The sequence below is a fragment of the Corythoichthys intestinalis genome, chromosome 12 (assembly GCF_030265065.1).
Source record: "Corythoichthys intestinalis isolate RoL2023-P3 chromosome 12, ASM3026506v1, whole genome shotgun sequence".
Taxonomy (NCBI): Eukaryota; Metazoa; Chordata; class Actinopteri; order Syngnathiformes; family Syngnathidae; genus Corythoichthys; species Corythoichthys intestinalis.
Genome location: NC_080406.1, coordinates 56375183 through 56396956, shown reverse-complemented (window position 1 = coordinate 56396956; position 21774 = coordinate 56375183). Strand labels below are relative to the sequence as shown.

Here is a 21774-nt window from a genome sequence, read left to right as displayed (position 1 = left end):
AAACAAATACAAAACCTAACAGTACCCCCCCCTCAAGGGACGGATCTCAGACGTCCCGATGAAAACAAAGTCCCAAACACGGCGAGAAGAAGGATGCTGAAGGAGGGAGCAACATTAGCCCGTCAGGGCTAGTCAGGTGGGCGTCCAGGACGCCAGACGTTGGCCGATCGCACGGGTCGATCGGGTGGGCGCTTGGGGCGCCAGACGTTGGGCGACCGCACAGGATGATCAGGCGGGCGCCCTGGGCAAGGTAGGACTTTGCCGTTCATGCCGCCAAGCCGTGGCAGGAAGCGGGGAGCAATGTCGTCGTCATCGTGAAGAGAGTCAGGCACGCAGTCATCGTCGGAGTCGGGCGGACCAGGAACTGAGTCGTCGTCGGAGTCGGGCGGACCAGGAACAGAGTCGTCGTCGGAGTCGGGCGGACCAGGAACAGAGTCGTCGTCGGGGTCGGGCGGACCAGGAACAGAGTCGTCGTCGGGGTCGGGCGGACCAGGAACAGAGTCGTCGTCGGGGTCGGGCGGACCAGGAACAGAGTCGTCGTCGGGGTCGGGCGGACCAGGAACAGAGTCGTCGTCTGGGTCGGGCGGACCAGGAACAGAGTCGTCGTCGGGGTCGGGCGGACCAGGAACAGAGTCGTCGTGCGGGCCAGGAACAGATTTGGAGTCGTCTGCTGGCGTGACAGCGTCTGAGTCGTTGTCGTCGTCGTCTGCTGGCGTGACAGCGCCTGAGTCGTTGTCGTCGTCTGCTGCCGTGACAGCGCCTGAGTCGTTGTCGTCGTCGTCTGCTGGCGTGACAGCGCCTGAGTCGTTGTCGTCGTCGTCTGCTGGCGTGACAGCGCCTGAGTCGTTGTCATCGGAGTCCGCTGGCGTGACAGCAGCGGAGTCGCAGGAGTCCGCTGGCGGGACAGCAGCGGAGTCGCAGGAGTCCGCTGGCGGGACAGCAGCGGAGTCGCAGGAGTCCGCTGGCGTGACAGCAGCGGAGTCGCAGGAGTCCGCTGGCGTGACAGCAGCGGAGTCGCAGGAGTCCGCTGGCGTGACAGCAGCGGAGTCGCAGGAGTCCGCTGGCGTGACAGCAGCGGAGTCGCAGGAGTCCGCTGGTGGGACAGCAGCGGAGTCGTCGTCGTCGTCTGCTGCTGGCGGGACAGCAGCGGAGTCGTCGTCGTCGTCTTCTGCTGGCGGGACAGCAGCGGAGTCGTCGTCGTCGTCGTCTGCTGGCGGGAGAGCAGCGGAGTCGTCGTCGTCGTCGTCTGCTGGCGGGAGAGCAGCGGAGTCGTCGTCGTCGTCGTCTGCTGGCGGGAGAGCAGCGGAGTCGTCGTCGTCGTCGTCTGCTGGCGGGAGAGCAGCGGAGTCGTCGTCGTCGTCGTCTGCTGCTGCCGGGACAGCAGCGGAGTCGTCGTCGTCGTCTGCTGGCGGGACAGCAGCGGAGTCGTCGCAGGAGTCTGCTGGCGGGACAGCAGCGGAGTCGTCGCAGGAGTCTGCTGGCGGGACAGCAGCGGAGTCGCAGGAGAAAACAGGAGTGGTCGGCGCAGGCAAAAGACTGCGGGGAGTCGGCGCGGGCACTGGAACGAAGGCCAGACGGCGAGGCGCCGGGACAGGGACTAGGCGACGAGGCGCCGGGACTGGCACCTCGGGCAGCTTGGACGTCGGCGCGTGCACTTGACTGCGGGGAGCCGGCGCTGGAGGAACTTTACTGCGGGGAGCCGGTGCTGGAGGAACTTGACTGCGGGGAGCCGGCGCTGGAGGACCTTGACTGCGGGGAGCCGGCGCTGGAGGACCTTGACTGCGGGGAGCCGGCGCTGGAGGAACTTGACTGCGGGGAGTTGGCGCTGGAGGAACTTGACTGCGGGGAGTCGGCGCTGGAGGAACTTGACTGCGGGGAGTCGGCGCGGGAGCCTCGGGAAGCCACGACGTCAGCTCAACCGCAAACCGTCGGCGTTGACGACCACGCCGAGGCTTTTGCTGAGCGCCTTCAGGTGGCAGGAGCTTCATAATAGCCCCATTAGGCCGCAATGAGCCTGGGCGACCCCGCAGACCACCCCGGGGGGGTCCCCGATAGATGGCCCAACGGGACCCCAGGTAGGAGTCTCTGGCAAGGAGCTCCGAACGGGACACAGAGGTAGGGGGGTAAAAAGAAAAACGATCAGAGGAAACAGAGGCTGTGAAATCAAAATCAGGGTCTGAATCAGAATCTGAGAATTGGAGATCATATAAATTATGATCCTCCTCAAAGACCGAAAAATCAGAATCCAAAAAAACGTGGCGAGGCAGAATATAATCAGGGGAACGGGTGGATGGTCGTCGGCGTGCACGCCGGTGCCGGCTTTTTCCCGCTGGGTCCACAATTGGTTGCGTCATTCTGTCAGGGACGCGGGCAGGCAGGCAGGTTGTGTGGACCCAATTGCAGGGAAACAAAAGCGGCAAGGCAGGTGAACTCAAAAAACGTTTAATGATATCTAACAAAAACACAAAGTACAACTGAAAGCACTGAGGATCAAATGGCAAGATTCAAACAAAACTTACTTAAATCGGAGGGACTGGTACACGAGGGCTTGGACCGGACTTGAAATTGACGTAGACAGAGACGTAGACAATGACGCAACCAGGAGTGAACAGAAAATGGTAGCTTATATACACACACGCAAACAAGGGTTAACGAGACAACAAGGAACAGGTGAGCACAGGAGGATAGCCTAGGAGAAGGCACATCAGGTGAAATCAATGGGCAATCACAGGGACAAGTTACACTAGGAGAAAACAAATACAAAACCTAACAATTTGTCGCAATGTAGTACCCATGAGTTTCCGAACGCGAGAAAAAGAGCTGGACTACACAGACAATGAGTAAAGTTCGTCAGTGCTAAGAGGGATAATTTTGCAGACCCAGCCTTCGGCACGGTTTTATGTGGTGCGCATTTTACACCTGAAAGCTATACGAACTTTGGGCAAATGAAATCAGGTTTTGCTAAGAAATTGCTGCTGAAAGCAGATGCGGTGCCCGGTGAAAGAGGACGATGACTGGCTCTGATGAGACCACCTCACCACCCCAGGCAAAGCAAAGGAGGGAAATGGCCAGAGTGAGTACTCTTTTATAATGAAAAACATATCACGCATTGGATATAGGACTGGACACATGTATAAATTATCGCTCGTAAAGTTTATAGAACAAATCTTCTAATCCCATTCATATTTGTGTCGGTTGGCAGAGCGAAACCGATGATAGCATATTAAATGATAATTATTCTATACATTACTTTATTTTGCGGTCACAGTGCATCAGCTTCACAAAAAGAAATGCAAAACAAACCATTCGGTGATTCTGTTGCCGCCGGTGTTTCATCAGTGTGATTGCTCCCCTCAATGATCCTTTCATTAGGCTGCATTGGCTTTCGTTTGGGCTCAAACTGATAACCCAAACACCAAAGAAAGGTTCATAACTCTCCTCGTCACCATTAGAAGAATGTTCGTTACGTCGGATTGGTCGCTGCAAATAGAAACAGAATTGTCCGCCATCATCGCCGCCATTCACTACTAAGCACTGAGCTGGTTGTTTCCCTATAGTGACGTCATGCACACAATATGCTAGATTTCCGGCATCTCGGGGGCGGGTCCTTTTAGCTTGACAATCGACCTAATTTCTATCATTTTCTTGGTGTTGCGATGTGTGTAATTACACGAAGTGGCATGATATGAATTCAAAAGGCATGCGTTGATGGATAAATGATGGAATATTAGCATTTCCCCAGGTGTTGTGATACCCTTTAAGTAGTTGAAATTGAGATTTGGTATTTAGTATGTGAGGAAATGAGGGAAAATAAAAATTAGGAGAAAGAGATTGAGGTTATTGCTGTTTTTGTTAACTTTTATTTTGCAAATCATTGAAAAAATACAATCTTGAATGAAAATCAGTATTTGTATGTGTTATAGAAATAACTGCTAAAATAGTTTTCGTTGCATTTCAGTAGTTTAAGAGGTTTGACCCCGGAAAAAAAAAAAAAGATAAATAAATAAATAGAATTTCTGGCTCCGCGGCCACCTTCATGTCGGGGAATTCCGGCAAGAAATTTTAGCCGCTTTCACCCCTGCATGTACTCCCTTACATGCATGTACTCCCTTACATTTACTTAACATTTTGAGAAAAATGTTCTTCTAAGAATAGTTCAATTTTATTTGTATATAGCCCTATATCACAACAAGGTTGTCTCAAAGGGCTGTGCAGAGGCAATATGATACATAGTCAGAAACAGTAGATGAATTAAATAAAGTCCAAGTCCTGGGCATCCCTCATCCTTAGACCCTCCATGTCGGCAAGGAAAAACTCCAAAAACCCTTTGGAAAAAATGAGAAACCTTCGGGAGAACCACAGTCAGGAGAGATCCACTCCCAGGACAGATAGAGAAGATGCACCAGGACTGCTAATGGGAATTAGCAGACAGAGTTACAGTTTGTAGAGATGCAATAGAGTGAGGGAACAAGAGGAGCCAGATGAGACGGGGGGGTAAAGTGGGACGAGGGGGGTAAGGGGACACCGGGTGACTAGTGATGAAGAGACTAGTCAACTATATATTAAAATTACAAAAGAGAAATAAAGTAAGACAAGTGGTAGGTAGAGTGGGAAAAAGGAGATAGAACTCAGTGGCTGTACTTCCCCCAGCATTATAGCTTCTAGTGCAACTTAGACTGAACTGTGAGTCTAGTCCGATTTCAACTAGCCTGACCAAAAGCTTTGTCGAATAGGAACGTTTTTTGTCTAATCTTAAATGTACAGACTGTGTCGGCTTCTTTAATACTAGCTGGAAGCTGATTCCATAAGACAGGAGCTTGGTAGCTAAAGGCTCTAGCGCCTACTGTACTTTTAGAAACCCTGGGAACTACCAGTAGACCTGCATTCTGAGAACGGAGTGTTCTTTTGGGGCGGTATGCAACCAGAGCGTCGGTGAGAAAAGATGGCCCCAAACCATTAATGGTCTTAAATGTAAGAAGGAGGATTTTAATATTAATTCTAAACTCGACTGGAAGCCAGTGAAGGGCCTGGAGCACAGGGGTGATGTGCTCTCTTCTATTAGTTCCTGTTAAAAGTCTTGCTGCTGCGTTCTGGACTAGCTGAAGACCTTTTAGAGAACTTTTAGGACAAGCTGCAAATAGGGAGTTACAGTAATCCAATCTACTGTAGATGTAACGAACGCGTTAATTAATTTTTCTGCATCGTTTTTTGACAAAATATTTCTAATTTTGGCTATGTTGTCCAACAAAAAAAAATGTCACGCTTCAACAAACAGGCAGCAGGAGTCCCCCTCGTTTATCAACAGAAGTGCATCTAATTTTAGAATCAGAGGGTCTACGTACGTCTTTGTAAAACCAAGGTTGCATTGTTGTAGGTTTTCAAAGCTGTCGTCGCTGAAAAGATGAAAACAATGAGCCGATTGGGGACCTGTATGCATGCTCACAAAAACGGTCCAAACCTTTGCAGGAGAAGTTTTTTTGGAGCACTCATTGAGTCTCGAGTCTTCCTGTGAGCAATTCATCGCTACACATTGACGAATCTCGCGAGTAAAACCCAGAAAATGTTCGCAATATATGGCGAGGATAGCGTGGTGCTATACTTCCGTGTTCAGAGTGGTGGCAAGGATCCCTGGAAGTTACGTCATCAGGTAGCGGTCGGCAGGGTGGCGCGTCCCTCATTGCTAAGGTGTTGCTATGGCCATAACTCAAAAACTACGCGGTCAATTATTATTTTTTTTTTCTATGTGACTTTTTGAGACAGCGAATGATGCATTTAATACAATTCAACTGAGTAAAACACTCAAGAACGAAATCCGAAAAGCTCTTCAGCTGCCCTTTAAGTAGAAGATAATTCGTGCTCATCCAGGTATTTATATCTCGGATGCAAGTGCTTAGTTTATCCACTTGCCAGATCTGCTTAGGTTTAAACAACAATGCAACCTTGGTTTTACAAAGACGTAAGTAGACCCTCTAATTCTAAAATTTGATGCACTTCTGTTGATAAACGAGGGGGACTCCTACTGCCTGTTTGTTGAAGCGCGACATTTTTGTTGTTGTTGCTGTTGCCCTGTCATAAGTAAATAGGTTTGCTGACAGGTCTACTCATGTGATTTTATTACTATATCAATAGGTATTATGTAAATTCAAATGTCCCCAGCACCAAATAGGTCCTTGGCTTGTTGTTTTTTGGCCTGTCACAGGGTAAATATAAAGCCTACATATAAAACAATCCACCTGCCAGGCCCTAATGTATCAAATACATCTCAATAAAACAATAACTATAGTACTACAACATCAACATCAAGGTCTGCCTATTTGAAGAGGGAATAATAGCATCAAATAGATGCTACTTTGACTGGGGCATTATTATTTGATCACCAATAAATTATTATTGAATTAAAATTAGGATTCATCCATTATTTTCATGCTGCTGTGATTTTGTTTTTTCTCCACCAGGAAGACAAACATAAAAAATTAAGCAGCGGAAACCCTCAACATGATGAAAAAAGCGTTGCAAGTCAGTCGCCACCCAGTTTCCCAAACTCAAGAGTAGGGATGGGAATCGAAATCCGATTCCAATTCGGAACCGGTTCCGAGTGTTTCGAGGCCTCGACATCACAATGAAAAAGCCTTAACAATCCCTTTAACGATTCCTAAAGACGCGTATTGCGTCGTGACGTGTCTTGTTGTCCAGACGCATCAAACTAGCATGGCGCCAAGAACCACTCGCTCACAAGTTTGACTACACTTCACCAGGAAAGAGTGTGAAAATGAAAGGTTACGACGGGTAAGCACAAGCATTGCAGCCATAAACATAACAATGACAGCACGTAGGTTCAAACGCTCGAAAGTGTGTCTTCACTTCACGAGGAAAAATTACAACAAAGCGACTTGCAGTCATTGCAAGGTGGCGATAACTGCATCGGGAGGGAATACGACTGCACTGTCCTCACAGAGAGGCTAAGGCTCAGTCCTGGCTATACAGCTAGCTAAACTCCCAAATGACGATGCAGAAGACGTTGGTATAATTTGCTGACTTTATTCAACCATCATTTGAAGAGTGAAACTAAGAATAGAAATTAAACAAATCAGTATCGTCCCCAATAACAAACAGGTTTGCATCAACGTAAATCAGCGATGATTAGCTGCTAAGAACAGTAATAACAAATGGTTAGCATTCGTTCGCTAGCATTAGCACATCGTTCAAACCACTACACAACTGGATTTAAGTGTTCGATCACGAGTGGAAACACAACAACAACAACACAAAAGATGATACATACAGGCGTTGCCTCTGTAGATATTAACATTAACAAAGAATGTAGGCGCGTAGAAGTGTTTCCCTCTCTCACTAACTCGCTCACTAGCTTGGATGCGGCATTTCTTCTTCGGGTTTAAGCGCGCTCTTCTTCACGTGAGCGCGTTCTTCTTCGCGTGAGGAAGCGCAAGGGCTCCCCCACTTGAGCGTGTAAGGGCCACAAAAACTAAAAGGCATGCATTTCAATGTAATGGTAAATAATACACGTTAACCCAGCAGTCCCCAAACTGCGGCCCGCGGCCCAAATACGGCCCGCCTCCACATTTGGTCCGGCCACTTTGAATTTTTTTTTTCCCTCAATCGTGTTATTTATTTCCTGGCCTTTTCCTTGAAGAATTCAGAGAGGGTTATTTGGTTATTATCTATTTAATTAATAGTGTTTTTATTATTTATTATTATTATATTATATTATTATTTTTATTTTATTTACTTTCATTCCGTGAAGAATCCAGAAAGGGTTATTTGATTGTGGCTTTCTGAAATACAATAATTTTTTACATTTATGCACTTCTGCAATCGTCACACTTTTTCTGTTACAAACTGACCCCGGCCCCTCATCAGAGAAGGGAAAAGTTATGTGGCCCTCACAGGAAAAAGTTTGGGGACCCCTGCTTTAACACATATTGCCAAAGGCAGAACAACAACCTACCTGCCAATATATACCAATATTTTTTATTTCTATTAGATAAATGTTTCAGTACAATGATATACATTCTTGTGTATTTGCCACTTATTGCCACAGTTAACATTGAGGCTTTGGACGTCTTTTGATCTCGTTGTGAGTTTGTAAGGTTGTGACTTCTGATTTAACAAACTCGATGCCACTTGAAACGTTTGTTCTTCTTTTTCCCCAAATTAGAATCGATAAGAGAATCGATAAAGAATCGAATCGTTAAGCAATATCGATAATGGAATCGGAATCGTAAAAATCCTATCAATTCCCATCCCTACTCAAGAGAGAGTGGGTCGAGTCATATGATGACCCAAGTGATGCGGTGTCCAGCGATGACGACTGAAGAGATCCTATGAGGCCTGCCAGATGCTGAATTTCTTCCGTCTGCGACATCAGATGACGATGACTTAGGAGAAATAAATGTAGTAAATTTTGATGACATGAAATCATAAACTAGTCATATATACAGTACACATTTTTTAAAAGAAAAATCTAGTTACCTTCATATTTTAATGATAATGATTTATCTTTGTATAGAGAACACTTAATGCTACAGAAAAGAGTACATACATATTTCCCACTGCTATGATCATTTTTTAATGTTGCGCTCGTCCGTTGCTATCCTAACTTTGTATTGCTTACTAATTTAGTATTGCTTACAAAATTTATGTTCTTTGATGTGTGCTTGGTATAACTTAGCTTTCTATGTTGCGTCACAATCTGACAGCAAAACCTGATGCTGATTCAACATAAATCTGGTATCATTTATTATTGTGGCCTATTGAATATTTTTTCAGAATGTAATGTAATTACAATATATTATATACCAATAGAATACATTAAACAGTCAACAAAATGTGTCAATGTTGTTTACAATTTATGGTTTTATTTTTTTAATGTAATTCATGCCCCTGTCAGTGCTTCAGCCTCCTCAAATTTGGCTCTCACGTCTGGGATCTCCTGACGACACAGGCATACTCTTGGAAGGGTAACTACTTGACGGTTTACAGCAACACCTGGAAAATAAAATTGTTTTGTCATTCATTTTGAAAAATGAGATGTTTTCTAACATTCCAAGTTTATTTCAATATGCTATAAATAAAAAATATATGAATTATTTTGAAAATTATTTAATTATTTTGACTTATGGTCTGAATCCATGAGTCAGATCATACCCTGGCACCCTGAACCTCTTACTCTTGTTTTATTCCTCTTGTGTTCTTGTTGACAGGGAAAGGTGTCGGGAGGGGTTGCGCATCATATCACTGTGTCAGCGGCTAGTACTTTTTAAAAAATAAATGTCTCACTTCTGTTGCTGTCAGTACGACATATAAAACTTTTAATATGAAAAGGTCCAATCCCTCGGTGCTGTTTTAAGAAAGCGACAAAAGGAGGTGGAGGAAAACCGCACTGGATGTCCATCATTATGTTAAATAAACGTTAAATATGAAAATAGTGTTAGTTTTGCAGATAGCTTGTAAACTGTTTACTCCCCCACTACTACATCTGTGGAACTGTGCGAGTAGCGCGACAGAGTGGGGCAAAGCTTGTTACCCCGGAATCCCACAGGGTCTGCCGCTCTACGCTCAGCTAAGTTCCGAACGACGCAACAAATAGGTTTGTATTGTAGTCAATACGAGGTGGTCCACATGATCAACTGAGCTCTGATCCGGATCCGCCTGAGTCCGGCCCCTCCGGTCCATCAAGACATGGTCTATTTTCTGTTCCGTCAACCTAAGGGTGGATTAAGCCCTGCCGTTTAACACGCGCCAAACAGGAAATAGAACGGCAGCAATATCCGGTCATTCAAAGTAAATATTGTTTATAAAAGCATCTAATTTTATACAGTTCATTTGCATGGATGTACAGTGCTTGTGAATCTCCAAACAATATACTAGTATTTTAAAATGACAAAATGTTAGGGCCTCCACTCCTTCTTCCTGAGGCCTTCCTCAGGTGAGGGGAGTTGGGCTGATTACAGGTCAGACGGGTGGAGCGGCCACAGCTGAGAGCGGTTAACATCAGCCAGCTTTAAAAGCCCAGCAGACGCACCACCACGTCGCCCGATCAACTCGTCTGGTTCCACCGTCAGTTGTTTCTCGCATTACTTTGATACGCTCTCTGATCACCGGCTCACGACTTGTTTTTTCTCTCGCCCCAGGACCTGTTCTCTGCGCGCCCCTTGTCGGATTCCACGTCTGCCTCCCTCCGAGCTCCCTCGCCTTCACGCCGGCTCAGCCACCCCGAACAGAGCAAGCTACAACAACACTTTTTCCTTGGTGTCGCTAATAAATCATTGCTCATCACAAGTCCTGGTTGTCTGCACCGGGATCCTCTCCTTCTCATGCTCCCTAACACAAAATGAAAAGACATTCTTCATAAAACTATTGTAGCATCACTAGGAAACGCTGCATTGATCATCAGTGCGACTCTCCTATTGGTGCGTTTGATGTGGCAATGCGACGCTCCCATTGGTGGGTTACTGACATCACGATTGAGTGCGGAGAAAAATAAACAGTAAAAAGTAAGTTGCCAATTCTTACAAGCGCTACACTGGTGTCAAAAGTGGGATTTAGGATGGTAACCACGAATGAGGAGAAACCGGGTGGTGATCCTTCACCGAGATCGACTCGCCCCCGTCAATCCGACCATCTCCATAGATGGAATTCAGGCTGGAGGAACAAAGTGAGGACCCTCGGACACCTTCAACGCCGGCTGGAAGAGAGCATGCTCGCCCAGTGCCGCAGACTTCCTTGCCATTTGCGGGATGACATTCTGGAAGCTGTAGTTGCTGAGGACAAGTAACCTGCTTAACTGGCAAAGTGGGAGCTGTGTAACGTCACAAGGAATAATGTCGGCAACGCAATGTGTCAGCGTTTCCTGAAAACAAGTTTCCTGAAAATACTGTCACAGACATCTTGCCGTGCTCTTCTCAGATACAGATCCTCAGGGCTCCCTTGGAGGCCCAGGGCTTGAAATGCCTCATGAAGTAGAGCCATCATCAAGCACGGCGTAGGTATCCAGTGCTGTATTTCAATTTTTCACAATGACTCCGATTAAACATCACATTGTTGCTACTAGTAGGCTTATTCACATACAGTGTTTTAACAGTCGAGCACATTACTTCAGTGTTGTCATTGGCAACTGGAACGCTGGTTGTAGGGCTGTGATCTATGAATTGCATTATTTCCACAGAGCACCTCTAAGTGTTTTCCTTAGCACTTCTTGCATCTTGCCTTGAGAGTGCATTGTGATGACAAATGTTCACGCCCGCATCTCCAACATCTCATGTTTGAACAAATCCAGTTGTCTATCTTTTGTTAGGATTTTAAAGTTTGTGCACTGGTTTAGAAAATGTTGGGCTGTATTAGAAAAAGGGCAGAATTTGGTTGGTTCCTTGTTCCTTGCCTTAGCTCGCTACCATGAAACACAAAGCTGCCTTTTAGTTGAGTCTCTCTTGGTTGCTCTTTCCTTGTGAAATGGCGGTCTCTGCAGGACTTGATCTGATTAGTGCACTAGAGTGGGGATAAGGATTCTGGGAGGATTTATGTGTCTCTTGAAATCTGCTCGGAGGTTGTGCGGAAACTTCTGGATATGTGTGAACCACATTTTGACTCTATCTGCCCAAGGTCACCTAACTGAAACAACATCCCAACCAGGGCACGCACCTTTAAAGCAAATTTCCAGAATGACTTTGTATCCCCGCTCCTGATGTTTGGCTCGTCCTTAAGCTCGGCGATGCGCTTCAGCGCTAATTGATGAGGCTGGCCATATTGTTCATTAAGAGCATCCATAGTATCACTCTAGGGGGAGCGGCTGCTGCAGTGTGAATCAGGAAGGAGTAATGCTTCCTCCAACTTGAGATGATTCAGCAAAATCTGGTATCAGGCTGCATGGACTCGGAAACTCACGATGACGTAAGCTGCGTGGACTCGGAGACTCACGACGACTGCGTGGACTCGGAGACTCACGATGATGTAGACTGCGTGGACTGGGAGATTCACAGCAGCGACCACGTAGACTTTGGATCTCTAATCCTTTCATGGTGATCTTGTTGCATGTTTGCACTGCTTCCCGCATACTCAGTGTTTGTGCTGACTGTTCATCGGCGAGGCAGGAGACAATGTTTTCGTCTTCTGATGAGCCATCTTCAGAAGAATTTTTATTTTCTGATTCTTCCTCTTTGCTATTTCACGTGACTTCTTAAATTGGGAGGTGATTTCAGTGTTCCATCTGGCTCGAAGGACCATGTAAAATAGCGCTGGGCTGGTGTGACTTGAGAATGTACACCACTGCGTTAGAACAGTAATGATGCCCATCCCGAATTAATCAAACCAAAAACTTGCTCTTCCTCAACAATTGCTTTTTTATTTTTCTTTCTACGTGAACGTAGGTCTTACTTTTTTGGTGGCCAAAATTATGCCTGATCAGAAAAATAACTGACCACGAGGGGGATTCAAAACACATAACATGCAAACAACCTGGCATTTTTAACACATTTCCCCCCCTGTTGTCATTCCACAATTCCTGGGACTATATTGTTGATCATAAATTGTTATTTACAAGTTAAAAATTTAAATGGTGATATCTATAAGTTTAGTTACAGTGAGCGCACACCCAATCAGGTCGCTTTCTGTTTTCTACTGAGGAAGTAGAGCCCGATGCAGCAAGTGTAGCTTAAGCAGCTCACCCTTATCTAAGTTGCTGAAATCAAGCTCTAAATAAGCTTCATAAATCACATCGGCTTACTTGTTTTTTCACTATCAGGCCAAAGTGTTCTATGCTGTATCTGTGGTTTAAAAGTAAAACTACAGTAAACATCAGTGAAACAAGAACTATTTTGTCTCCAATTGTGAAAATGCCGGCATACTCAATGTACCTTTTTTCACCACACCAGCATTGATGGTAAATACAGTATATTATTTTATTAATATGGTGTAATACACATGTTTTTGGATAGTTATTTTGAGATTTAGGGTGTATTTATGATACTGAAAGGGCTAATTTCGACTCACACGGAAATTCGAGTTACGTTGCCAGTGTAGGAACGGAACTCATTCGTAACCCGGTAACTACCTATATTTACAAAATATACAATTTGAAAAAAAAAAAAAAATTCCTTTTTGGGGTGGGGGGCTCCGAGATACACATTGGCCTAGGGCACCTAGTCACCCTGCCAGAACGTGACATGCAGTGTTAGGGTATGTGGAATGGAGGGGATCTGTGAGCAGACACAAGCACGAGGTTGTGATGAGCAAAATTATTTCTTTTGAGACTTGGATAAAAACGTGAGTAGACTGACGCCAGAACCAAGGCAGAGGGCGACTAGACCGCTGCAAGATGGAGGGGGTGTGTGGAGCTTTCCACTCGAGGTAGTCGAGCTGGCGTGAGCTGATGATACTCAGGGAAGATGGCAGGCGTAGTCATCCTATCAGAGGCGAGCAAAAGCAGGTCCTCGGGCTAGAGCGAAAAAGGTCACGAGCTGGTGATCAGAGAGAATTAACAAACAAATGCTAGCTGCAACTGACTAAGGAACCTGCAAGTTGCACGGACGACCAAGTGGTGGCGTCCACTGGCTTTTACAGACAGCTGATTGTTATTGCCTGCACCACCCCTCAGATGTCCAACCTGCAATCAGATTAAAAACATGCACAGCTGCCCAAGGTTGGCCAGGCCTCAGGAGAGAGGGACAGAGCCTCTAACATGCAGGTCATAATTTGTGTATGTATTGGCTTTTTTTGTCACATAGATTACATTCTGTTTATTTTTTTAATGGCATGTTTTTAGAGATGGGCAAACAATACCAGCTTGTGTCATTTTAAATTCAAATATGTGTGTCTACCCTAAAGTGGTGTAGCTATCGGTACCAAGCAAAAACCGTCGTGTGATCGATAACTTCTGAAGCATTTTCGGGACAAGTGAAACATCATTCACATATAAGCTGTCGTTTGGTACAAGCTCTGACTCTTTCAGTCGGAACATGGCAATTCATTAGAGTGACACAAGCTTTTGATCATAAGTTTTGTTTGCCCATCTCTATCCGTCTGCCTGCAGTTGTGCTCATCCGCCGGCTTGTCTGCAGGCCTGTCTATCTGCTTACTTGCTGACCTGTCCATTCAAATAAACGGTTGCCCCATCTGCCTTATTCCTTGCATTTGGGTCCATCCACACTCCGTGAGCCATACGTAAGACCCTCCTCTGACGTTACACAACACAGGTGACTTTATAACACTTAGCTTCAGGGGATCTCTAACAAAACAAACTTAAAGTGAAAAAGTTTAACTGCAGTTGACAGAAGGAAGAAACCCACTAGACCCAACCACCACAACAATTATACTTCATAATCCATCTGCTCTTATCTACTCATAAGTAATTTTTCCTCCCCCGTTTTTATGGGAGTAATTTTTTCTCTGCTTCTTTCTTCTTGCTCTGATCTATCTGGTGTATTATTGGCCAAGATTGTGGAATAGTATGGTAAATTTATTCATCTGTGTACCAGCAGGTGGCAGTAGAGGATCATACAAGAACCTCTTGCTTTCCAAATCAATTGAGCATTTGCCCTCTGTTGCTCAGCTCCCTGTAGATTGCAACAAATGTGCTGAAAATCTAATGCTTTTTTATCACCGTCATCACATTTCACTATTCTCTTCCAATGAATCATGTTCACAGGTCCCAGCCCCCTTTTTGTTGGTCGCTTTCTAAAATAAATTTTAAATCACAGACGCAGACGTAATCCCACCAAAGGGGTTGATAAAAATAAGGGAATATATATATATATATATATATATATATATATATATATACATTTAAATAACCTTATTGAGCTGTAATTTCACAGTACAATTTGTGGTAAAAATTTTCTTGCTTACTGAAATGCTAATAAATATTTGTATATAGCGATATCTTCTTGATGTAAAAATACAAGACACATCAAATGAAACCCTAATTGGTCAACAAAATTAAATGCCAAGTGCATTTTTCATGCACAATTTTGCCAACAATGAACATGCGTTATTTATTTCTTTGAAAGCATCAGTCAATAAAGCAGGAGACATTTTTTTCATTATTGTTCTTATTTTGACAATACATAAATAGGATACATTCATACTATCACTCTCTTGCGGGAAAAAGAAAACTAGAGGTGACTGACTGCTAAAGGATCCAAATCCATTGTAATAAAACAGGGATTATACACAGATCCCCTGGCAGTGAAGATTATAATGTTGTCCCCAGACAGGAAATGGTCTGAGGTCATGTTTTTTTGTGCCATAAAAGAATCCACCTTCCATTTGGCTTTGTAATCTTTAGATAAATAACCTATCCGCATGTGTTTCCAAGAAAGAATAAACAGAGAAACAGCTTTAGAGTGAAACAAGAGATGTGCGTTGATAATGGAAAAGAGGAAGTGGGTGTTCAAAAAGTTCTTTCTTTGTTTAAAACAGTGTCCAAACTTTTCTCTCCGCTTTCAGAAAAATCAAAGGATACAAACCAACTTGCAATCCTTTAACATTTGTTAAACATGATACATATACAGTCTTGTCGTACAGTACGGCAATAATACAGTACTGGCCAAAAGAGTTGGCACCCCTGCAATTCTGTCAGATAATGCTCAATTTCTCCCAGAAAATGATTGCAATTACAAATGCTTTCGTATTAATATCTGCTTTCATTTTGCTTTAATGAAAAAACACAAAAGAGAGTGGGAAAAAAATCATTATCATTTTCCTCAAAACTCCAAAATTGGACCAGACAATTTTGGCACTCTTTGAAAAATCATGTGATGCTTCTCTAATTTGTGTAATTAACAGCAGCTATTACATACCTGTGGCACAAAACAGGTGGTTGCAATCACTAAATCACACTTGCAGCCAGTTTAGATGGATTAAAGGTGACTCAACCTCTGTCCTGTGTCCTTGTGTGTACCACATTGAGCATAGAGAAAAAAAAAGAAGACCAAAGAACTGTCTGAGGACTTGAGAAGCAAAATTGTGAGGAAGCATGGGCAATCTCAAGGCTACAAGTCCATCTCCAAAGACCTGAATGTTCCTGTTTCTACCGTGTGCAGTGTCATCAATAAGTGTAAAGCCTATGGCACTGTGGCTAACCTCCCTATATGTGGACAGAAAAGAAAAATCGATGAAAGATTTCAAAGAAAGATTGTGCGGATGGTGGATAACAAGCTGTCCTCCAATCCGAGGGTACAATAGTGTCAACCTGTACTATCCGTCAGCGTCTGAATGAAAAGGGACTCTATGGTAGGATACCCAGGAAGACCCCACTTCTGACCCAGAGACAAAAAAATCCAGGCTGGAGTTTGCCAAAACTTACCTGAGAAAGTCAAAAACGTTTTGGAAGAAGGTTCTCTGCTCAGATGAGACAAAAATAGAGCTTTTTGGGAAAAGGCATCAACATAGAGTTTACAGGGAGAAAAACGAATCCTTCAAAGAAAAGAATATGTCCCCACACTCAAATATGGCGGAGGTTCCCTGATGTTTTGGGGTTGCTTTGCTACCTCTGGCACTGGACTGCTTGACAGTGTGCATGGCATTATGAAGTCTGAAGACTACCAACAAATTTTACAGCATACTGTAGGGCCCAGTGTGAAAAGGCTGGGTCTCCCTCAGAGGTCATGGGTCTTCAAGCAGGACAATGACCCTAAAACACACTTCAAAGAGCACTAGAAAATGGTTTGAGAGACTTCTAAAGTGGCCAGCAATAAGTCCAGACGTGAATCCCATAGAACACCTGTGGAGAGATATGAAAATGGCAGTTTGGAGAAGGCACCTTTCAAATAACCGAGACCTGGAGCAGTTGGCCAAAGAAGAATGGTCTAAATTCTAGCAGAGCATTGTAAGGAAGTGATGGATACCGGAAGCGGTTGTTCACAGTTATTTTGTCTAAAGGTTGTGCTTCCAAGTATTAGGCTGAAGATGCCAATACTTTTGTCAGGCCAATTTTTGACATTTTGTGTAAAATGATAATGATTTCATTTTTTTTTTTTTCATTCTCTTTTGTGGGTTTTTTTCATTGCAAGCAAAAGAAATGAAGATATTACTACCAAAGCAAATGTAAATGCAATCATTTTCTGGGAGAAATTGAGCATTATCTGATGGAATTGCAGGGGTGCCAATACCTTTGGCCAGTTGTGTATGTATGAAAGTTCAGCATAAATACTGCTGACTAAATCTTTGTCTGTTACACTCAACTATCATAGTGGCCCATATTTTAGTCGTTTTCACTAAGACTAAAGATGCCTCTTAATTGTAATTTATTTACCCCTTACTGTGTGTTTTAAACCATCTGCCGGGCCGCGGACCGGTATCGGTCCGTGGCGCATTAGCTACCGGGCCGCACAGAAATAATAATTTAATAACGACCGCATTCTGGCTGAATTAACCCTGTGCCCCTGGTTAACACACCAATATCCCTGTCTACTCTAGATATACTTCGGGATAGATTAGAATGTCGTCATAGAAATCCATTGATTGGACTGTTGGCAGTACATCTTGTTTGTATATATAATATATCAATGTGCGCTTGTGCTCGATAATAACGTATTGCTAGGCCGCGGGCGCAGCACATTTGTTCCCGGAAATAATTAGCCCCCACACGAGATATTTTTACGGCGAAAAGGGCACCTGACGAGCCTACAACCTCGAAGATCCACGAACTGGGAAGGAGTGGATTCGTGACCCGTTTGTGAATAAACCGAGTGATTTGAGCATGTCTGTGCAACAGGAAGATCAACTTGTAGAGATCGCAAATGACGGCGACCTTATTAAACGTACATTTGAGACAACAACTCACTCACAGAGGTTCTGGATTAAAGTCATTCTGGAATATCCTGACATCGCTACAAGACCATTGAAAACCTTGCTACAATTTCCAACATCGTATCTTCGTGAAGCGGGCTTCTTAATTAATGTTTAAAGACAAGGCGAAGACGTTAATGGTGAGAGCGGTGTGACGTTGTTGAGTGCAGCTTACATGGCAGGATATATCTGAGGAGAACTTTTCTACAAGTCCTTCCATGATCAAACATAAGTTGATATTCCTGTCTTTCAACAAAGTTTGTAGTGTTTACTTTGGAATCGCTGCATTTGCGGCTACGTTTAACGTTACGCGCATGTGCAGAAACGCATCGTTGCAATTTTTGATGGGTTGCAAAATTTATCCGAACATCGGTCAGTGAAAAAAAGACCCAAATAACACCAGTCCGTGGTGCAAAAAAAGTTGGGGACCCCTGTTTTAAACATAGAGTTCTCTTGTTTTATTATCATTTTATTCATGTTGAATTTGTATTGAAATGCAGGGCAGAAATGAGTTTTCATCAGCAATGGAAAGATGTGAATATCATCACATTATCATCTATGAAGGCAAGAGGGACAATTTCTTCTATGGCAACAGCTGTGGCATCTCGCTTCTAGCAGTTGCTGGTAAAGTCCTGGTTGAAGTGATGCTACATAAACTGGTAAAGAGCATCACAGACAATCTGTTGCCGGAATCCCAAAGTGGTTTCAGGAAGAATAGTAGACATGGTATTGACAGCAAGGCAACTTCAGCAGAAGTGTAGGGAAAAGCATCAGAACTTATTTTGTTCCTTTTATTGATCTGTCAAAGGCTTTTGACACAGTCAACAAGAAGCTTCTTTGGAATATTCTTTGGATGCCCACAGAAATTAGTCATCATCCTTGGCCAATTCCACGATGGTATAGTGTCACGCGTGACTATTGGTGGCCATGAATCGGAACCCTTCAAGGTGCGACTGGTGCATGCCAGTGATAAGTCCTCTCACCAGTTCTGTTCAATATCTTCCTTCTGTGTTTGACACAGTTGCTCCATGAAAGGATTGGGATGGACAGTGGGGTTACCACAGATTTCAACTGGATGGAAATCTCTTTGACATCAGAAGGCTCCAAGCAGTCATGAAAGTAAAATCATCAAAGTCATCCAACTCCAATATGCCATATGGATGTGCAATTGTGGCACACACCCCAGAAGCACTGCAAGATAGTCTCTCAGCAGCTGCAAAAGCCGGTGGTAGACTGAGCCTTTGTGTTAACGTGGCAGACTGAAGTAATATGACTATGAGCTTTACCATCTCCAATAAAGCACTTGCAGTAGTGGATTCTTTCAAATGCCTGGACGGCTTTCTCTCAAATAAGTGCAGTATCAGCGAGAGATACTTAACTGGATCAAGCAGAGATCCCAATATTAGTATTGATTATACCAACTTTGCAGACTCAGGAGATGAGTCTTTCGAAACAGAGATCGCAAACTCAACACCAAGACTGTTTTTTTTCTGGCTGTGGTTATGACAACCCTCCTCTACAGCTTTTGCAGCTGCATGGACAGCTGCCACCTCAGGATGCTGGAGGCCTTCCACAGAATGCATCCAGGCAATATCGTGGAAGGACAGAGTCCCCCACATTGAAATACTCTGGAAAACCAACTGTACCAGTGTGGAGGCTACAGTCCCCAAGCACAAACTTTGCAGGCCTTGTACTCAAGAACTGTATGGCCAGCTCCATCTAGGGCTAGGTTCATACTGCAGGGATTAATGCACAAATCTGATTTTTTCGTGTTTTTGCGACTCGAGGGTGGCATGAACTTGACGGTCTGAACGTGACAAGTCGCACAGAAGTGGACCATTCCAAATCCGATCTGGGTCACATTTTTCCGGAACGTCGCAGCGGTGTGAACAGTCAAGTCTCCCAAATCGGAATTCATGCAGCAATTACATCATCAAGGAGCGAGAAAGACAGGGTGCTACGGTAGCGGTACAGCTCTGCGTTATTAGCGCCTAGCTTGCCTTGAACACAGCACATGTGTAGTCATTTGTTTTGATGCTTCTGCGCATGCGGGTCTTCTTGCCCAGCACGTGTCGGACTGCGAATTAGTGCGCATGCGTAATACTTGAACGGGCACACCAAAAAACAGATATGACAAAAAAATCGGATTTGTGCATTAAGACCTGCGGTATGAACCTAGCCTAGGCCGTCCGTTGGCAGGAGGACTGAAAAAGTGCTTTCCAAACTATCCCATTTCAAGCAAAATTGATGACTAAAAAACAAACATGAAGTCTTATGTTGACTCGTTTGGAAAAGGGCAAACATAACTGAGGAAGAAGCATTTTTTCCTTTCCTCTCTTATTCAATGCAACAAAGCCTTTTCTATTCTACTTGTAAAGTAAGATTTCTATTTCTGCGCAATTACAGCTTGTTCCAAGACGTTCTATCAGTTGCCATGGCAACATTACTACAATCACTCCATATTTACTGACCAGCAGGAGAACTTGCTGAATCTGTGCATATTTCTTCAGTAGAATAGGTGTTGTCTTTACATCAGTAAATCCTTGATTTAAACGTATTAAAGACCCCGTAAAGCAAAATTATATGTTTTGCAAATTTGACTCACCAGTGAAGAGTTACTCCAGAGTTACATCAGATATAGCACATTTCATGCGGCAATTGTGCCAATTGACTCGTTAAGATCGCATGCACACATTGGCCATCGGATCAGATCCATTGCGTCAACGTGCTAAGCGTCGATATATTATCGACAATTCACGTGAAATCACCCCGAGACATGAAATGAGTTTGGTGGTGTACAGATAAATCCACAATGCATGCAAACCATTCTTACCAAAATGGCCTCCCTGGTGACAAAAAGTTAGTCAGCAATGCTCTTTCATTGGCTTTATTGAATGTGCGACAATCAAACAAACAGTTAAACGAGTCACGTGTGTGTGTGGCTTGCTATCGAATACCTAGTTCCTGTTCGTTTTGTTTCTTACCCTTGGCACTAAACGAAACAAGTCTGCTGGTGTACGATCGCCAACTGCTTCTGTATATTGGACTGAATGTACGTGCCCTAAATGCATTTGATGACTGTACCCCCACTCTTTGCGGGAATTTTCACCCACCTTTTCCGGGCCTCGGCCTTACTTTGTTGGCAGAAGCATCGGCATCGCAGGGTTGGACAAAGTGGTGGCCGGATGAAGCTGAAGGCGCAGCCAGCACACTCTTCGTACATTTCCCGGTCATGTCATGGAACGGTGCCCCCGTTCACAGTGGTGGAATGTGTAAAAGTAGGTGGGGGTATGCCCCTAATAGTTGCTTGCATTCTGCCATTAAGACAAATTTTGGAGGTTTTTTTTTTTTTTTAGCTTGTTAAGCTTCTGTTTACAGTGCAGTCAATTTTATTGCTTTTTTCATTCTGCACGGTTAAATGATATATTCATATTTAAAATATAGAAATAAATCACATTTATGAATCAGGAGAAAATACTTTTTACATGTAAATTTTAAAGAAAATAATTTTACTGGAGTCAATTTTACAAAATACACAACTTTGATACTCCCCATAGCAATAATCTGCTCATCTGTTGTATAATCTCGTCTCGTGAGACAAATTTGATCATCTCAAATTTATCCCATTCTCTGCATATTTGTATGTTGTATGTAGTTTGTAATCCTAAAGGTACCCCTAGGAGCAAGGCAAGAGTCAAAATGAGCAAAGACATCATTGAGAAAAAGGAGATTGATTAGAGAAAACCAGATTTGAGCAATATTTGAAAAGTAAGAGATATATAGGAGTTCTCATAATTGTCTCAAGCATGTCTTGGTTTCTTTGAAGTGGAATTTACGAGAATGGAATGAGATAAACCTGAGGCTTATATGAGATATATCAGGCATATGAACCTTAGAGTGCGTAGGACAGGATAAAAAAAAGTCTTAAATAGCATTATTATGTGAATTAAAATCATATTTTGAGAGGATTCG

At 43.9% G+C, this 21774-nt stretch overlaps 1 long non-coding RNA gene across 1 annotated transcript; it reads left to right on the top strand.

Annotated features, from left to right (window-relative positions):
• The first annotated feature begins 13662 nt into the window (after window positions 1-13662).
• LOC130926712 (uncharacterized) lies at window positions 13663-21134 on the top strand. The gene is made up of 3 exons (XR_009066271.1): window positions 13663-13711; window positions 14073-14207; window positions 20949-21134. It is a non-coding gene; the product is annotated as an uncharacterized LOC130926712 (long non-coding RNA).
• The last annotated feature ends 640 nt before the right edge of the window (window positions 21135-21774 follow it).